The sequence below is a fragment of the Schistocerca americana genome, chromosome X, assembly GCF_021461395.2.
Source record: "Schistocerca americana isolate TAMUIC-IGC-003095 chromosome X, iqSchAmer2.1, whole genome shotgun sequence".
NCBI classification, from domain to species: domain Eukaryota; kingdom Metazoa; phylum Arthropoda; class Insecta; order Orthoptera; family Acrididae; genus Schistocerca; species Schistocerca americana.
In genome coordinates this window covers 448,315,207-448,321,214 of record NC_060130.1, presented here as the reverse complement: position 1 = coordinate 448,321,214, position 6,008 = coordinate 448,315,207, and positions in this window count along the sequence as shown.

Sequence of the window (6,008 nt, the reverse complement as noted above, 5' to 3'; positions counted from 1 at the left end):
TTACATTTAAGTAGTTCTAAGTTCTAGGGGACTGATGACCTCAGATGTTAAGTCCCATAGTGCTTAGAGCCATTTGAATCATTTGCTAATCCAAAGCTGCTCTGTTGTGATTGGCTCTTTGTTTCACTTGTTCCAAAGTGTTATTTACTTTCCGGATATCATCGGTATCTGCCATTCCAAATACCGCCCTTAATAATTTCACACCAGCGTGTAGTCACTCCCTTTATACCACCTGAATGCGTGTGGTGCTAGATTCCTCAGGTTGAGCAACATCTCTCGTTGCCGTTCGTATGAGAGACGTAACCCCTGGTACTCCCCTTGTGTCACTGCTAATATATCCTTCCTTCTGACCTCGAGATAGAAGCCGACAAGCGTCTCCTCAAGCCTGTGTACCTTATTTCTTACTTCACACGTACTGTAAGGCAATCTTAGTGACCAATTGTGGCTAGTTAGGGTGAAACCCTTCTGCCTGGAAAACTGTATTCTTCCTTCGAGTTGCTGAATCCATAATATGCGAGACCCTTCTGCCTGGGAAACTGTATTCCTCCTTCGAGTTGCTGAATCCATAATATGCGAGACCCTTCTGCCTGGGAAACTGTATTCCTCCTTCGAGTTGCTGAATCTATAATACGTCAAACACTAGTCCACTAAAGGGATATATCAGCACCAGAATTACCGCACACCTCGTCGTCGTCTTCTTATGGGCTAATGTCAAAGATAGCGTGTTCGTGCCTTCACTGATGCCTGTATTTAACTTGGAGGAGATGCAAGGAAGAATAACTAATTTGGTCGCTGGTATGAACCACGATGCATATAGGAAGAGTTTCACTAATGTAGAGATGTTTGCTGCGTCGTAGACAATAACCATTCTGGGCACGTGTAATCACAATTAAAAACCAGAAGAGATTCACTATCCACGAACATGGATCTATAGTTTTTATGTCTTTTACTTTTCACAAAGTCGTCTTCTGAATCCTCAGAAATATGTATGAATAACCCTGTTAATACACTTATCGATAAAAATTTAAGCATAACATGTTCAGCTGTGAATGTCATTTCGTACACGCATGTACCATTGGCAGGGATGTGAACGATTACAGTTTTAGTTCTCTGTGATAGTTGAAATGGTCACAGGAGTACATTAATAATTTTCGGGTTTAAGGTTAATATCACGACTGGTAAGGTAAAGAAGGGGCATGAACAGCACCAGATGTTGAGTAGTCACTGTATAGCATTCAGAAATGGCGTGTAATTGTGTAAGATAGCGTTATTAGCATCTGACAGCCGGACTATGGATTAGCGTCTCCTGCTTAGGCTGTCGTTAACAGCACAAACAGCGACGTCTCGGGTGTTTCTGTGACCGCGAAACATGGCCAATGCTTACTGGCGCCGCAATGAGTTCAGCAATGAAACGCGGTCGTTCTCTACCCTGGATGGCCATATCTGGAGTGCTGCAGCAGTATTGCGCCTAGCGTGAAGCTGCGGGCATCCATCGGGTTTGACTTCGGGCTGGTAGTAACCGAGGGAACTCTAATGGCAGATGTGTTCATCACGGTCCTCCTGTGTCCTCATGGGTTTCCTCAGATGCGACAGTATCGTGGTGCCGTTCTTCAATAGGTCAATACACATTCACACATGGCACTTGTCTCTATGAACTGTCTGCATGACGCTGAGGTAGTCCCGTGGATAGCAAGATACCCAGATCTGTCCCCGATAGAAAAAGTATGGGAGTAGCTCGAATATCGTTTCCTTCGTAGTGAAAGAATGCAGAATATCAAGGGTCAGTTGCAACAGTTGAGGGCCAGCTTTCCGCAGGAGGGGATATAATGGCCTTAAGACACCCTTCCCAAGCGAAACAGTGCATGCATCCACGCCAGAGGAGGATGCAACGTAATACTGATAAATGTGCTTACACTGCCAAGTTTTTTAGAACTAACTCGGTGTTGCAATCACGGAAATATCATCACGTACTCTCTCAACCTATGAGGTTTCATTTCGTTTCCTGCTGCCATTAGGGTGCTTAAATTTACTGTCGGGAAGTGTATTCTCTGGACCAGTTTTATGTTGCCTCCGAGTACACGCGCCTTCTGTAGACAATGAACTTATCGCAAGAAAAGAATTTGAGAAGTAGAATGGCCGAGCTTTTTACTATTTTACGAAAAGGTATCACCTTATAAAGTGATTTTTAACTTGGTTCTATGCAACGAGAACGAGCACCCAAATTATAATTTCAGTAAGAAGCTGCTACGATTGACGCATGTTTTAGCTTAAATGACACGGGGCAACATCTACGTTCAAATGCTTTCGCCTATTCTCAAATGTCGACGACAACAGCGAGTGTGTTGGCCAGGATTTATGTACAAAAGGAGATAGTCAACACAGTTATCCTCTACGACTTCCGGTTGCTCATTTTTTTGGATCATATCCTGCATCAAATTCTAAAAACTGCAAAAACCAACCATTTTACCGATGGTGTGCGCTCTGCCAACTCAGTGAGGTGTATCTAGTGTTGTTAGGTCTTGAACAACACATTATCGAAAAACAGACAAGATATTTTAAAAAAGTGACCCAATGAACCGAATATTTAAAGCCTTATCATAAAAAAGTTCCATTACGTTAGCCAAGAGCAAAACATTTCGCAGAATAATGCACTGTAATTTCATTTCACTGTACTGAGAGAATTATATTGCATTTTAACGAAGCTAACCAAAAAGTAAAAGAGAAATAGTCACGCAAAAGCGAGAATAATTAGCATAATAAACGAACACTTTTTGAGTACCAAGAGCGCTCAAGTGACGCATTGAGCCCGTAGGGGAAGGAAAGGACGAATTCTAAACATTCAGGATAATGAAAGAAAGCTGTACGCAGAGCGTCGCTCCATATGGAATTTCATTTTCGGTAGTTTACAAGCCCGTACAGAAACTGACACCACCCTCCATTTGGCAATGAATTGATTGCATACAATACACTTCTACGGAAGGTAATGACGGATCGCTAACGTGACTGAATGAACCCGTAGGGGAAGGCAAGGATGAATTCTAAACATTCAGGATGAGGAAAGAAAGCTGTACGCAGACAGTCGCTCTATATGGAATTTCATTTTCAGTAATTTACAAGCTCGTACAAAAACTGATACCACCCTCTATTTGGCAATGGATTGAATGCATACAGTACACTTCTACGGAAGATAATGCCGGATAAAAACAAGGTCTCATGGCAACTATCACATGCAATGACCTAAAACAAATAATCCGAGTGGCAGCAAAAGTAAGTCGACAAGATTAGATGAACCTCCCGCCGATATTAATTTTCTGGAGGAAAATTCACGTAAATGTTAAACCAACTACTTGTCTGCGACATACCTCCCACGTTCTTGGCAGAAGACTTGGTTGTGATCATCCTGAAAACGAAAATAGTCAAGACTACATGAAATGTAAAACCGGTAACTTAATTATACTCGGACTTTGAGATCTTTACATGGCATATAATACGAACCTTACACCCAATCTGTCCCACATTTTGCGATCTTATCAAGTCATGGCCATCGCACAACGCTCCGTCACTAAAATCTTAGCTTAAGTTACGGATCTGGTACACCTGCAATCGAAATTTTAAGTTAAACTAGCAATAAATTTTCTAAACTTTCATAAGGCCATTGACGGGATCGAGCATCAATTCTTGTGGGAAGCAATGAATCAAATGTGTTTTTGTAGGTCACTGCTATAGGTGACAAGAAAATGCGTTAATGTAACTTACTGGGGATCAAAATTACCGGACAGCTGGCAGTACCTGTAGTAATTAAGCAAGCCATTTGACAAAGTTTTATACTTTCCATACACCGTTCAGGTATTTAGCACGATGTGTGTATGCTTAGCTTATGTCGGTGACGTCATCCAGTTCCATATCAACAATGATATTCCATTCAGATTATAATTGAATATACAAATGTCACCGGAGATGGACTTCATTTGCATCTATTGTCATTCCTTCCTCTAGGTCTAGAACCTAATTACTAAGCAATACTCGGGTCTCAAAGGTAAAATGGAATCAATTAGGTATCTACATTACGGGACGTGCCCAGGAGGTGATAAAATTGAATTGAGACCTAAAATTACAAACCATTGGAGCGACAGTTATAGAACAGAATACGAAAAACTTTGAATGCCTGCAGAAATTGTTTCCTTTTATCAACAATTATATCTGTTCTCGAGTTAGAATACATGCCAACTGTTCTTCCTTTACTCACATTGAACGCACAGATAATTCTAATAGTGGCAAGTTGCCTTTACAGCTACAGCCACTTGATGGAGTGTTGGGAGGCTAGGATTAAGGAACATATAAGCTTTTGCCGAGCCATATACATGAAGAACACCTATGAGATGATTACAGATATCAAGACATCTAGTACAAACCACACTATGAAACACTGAAGCAGAATAATACCCCACTAATTAATCTTGCATTTGCAAGTAAAATTGTGGGTATATCAGAGTGCATTTTTTAGAAATCAACTGCGTAAAAACCAAAATCTGAAAGGAAAAAGAGTGCAGATTTACGAAGAGCTCACAAGGCTCTCAGCCCTAACTGCAAGGAATTAAAGCATCCGAGCAGAAATCAGCCATTATCTCTAGCAACACGCACGATTTAGTACTACCTACGCGTGTGTGAGTCGTTTGTAATCAAGGTTTTATTCAAATGACCTCCATGGGAGGACGTTGGTACCAAACAAAACTACGACATAAGTCTCTTCGCGAAAAGTTTGCAACGATCGATTGCTTACCTCACACAACTGACTATAAAGATCAAGCTTCAGTTTGAAACCGGATAGGAAAGAGACGGCAGTGATAAACAGAACTGCAGTACAAAGAGTCTGAAGAAGGATTTCCAATCAAATTAATGCAGAAACATTGATTTTCAAACAGTTCAACTGAGAACGAAGTTTTATTTCTAAGAAACGAATACAACCGACGAAGTAGCCAAAGAAGGCATTTCTGTGAGCAATAACCTCAAAGGGGAGGAAAGAGGCCCCAAAGAAAATAAAGAAAAGGTTAAAGCACTGGACCCGCATTTGGAATGAGCGGCCCCGTCCGGCCATCCACATATACGTTTCCCTTCTATTTGACTAAATCGGAGCAGAAGAATGTCGTTCTTTGAAAGTGACGTGGCTGCGTGCCTTCCCCATCCTTTTCGGATCCGAGCGTGTGCCTTGATCCCTTGTTACCTTCGTCTCGATAGGACAGTAAACCACAGTCTTCCATTCTCCCTTGAACTGTGGTTCAATAGTACTCTGACCTCCTTACTTTCTTATTTGTCAATTTTACTTTACTTGTTGATAAAAGTTCTGTCGAATGTCTGTTGATTAATGCTACTGCTAAGGGAAAGAAAAGAAGAAAACCAACCACGAGTTCATGAAATACCAGCAACGCAAAGTAAGAGTGAAAATAAATTCATGATGATGATAATGCGAGATGTGTATCGCAGAGCGCTCAAGATAATATAGTTGTCATCAACAAGCTGTACATATGTATGTGTGGGATGATAACTCTTTATCATACAATTTTAGTTACCGAGAGAAATTAGAAGTTAACAGATTAATTAATCAATTGTTGAAAATCCATTCCAATTGATGATATCTATATCGATGAAGCCTGCGATTGATTCCATTCTTCACATGCAGATCATTTCAGCTGAATTTTAAACTCTGAGCTGGAAAAATTGTATTGGATTCGCTGGACTGCCCTGCTTAAAATATCAGTTTGAACTCCGTATAACATTGTAGCGGTCGTCTAGAAATAGTAATAAACTCTATAATTCTTTAGCAATTGATATACATGACCATTGGTCAGGTCTAACGGTGTTCGCTAACTTAAATATATGAAGCACAATAAAACTGACTTACATTGTACAGAGTATCTACATACATTGGATGAGTTCACAGTGGTTAGAAAACAGAAACAAATGATAGTTTCTTTATTCATTAATACTATTACGTTTCTTCAGAACTGTAC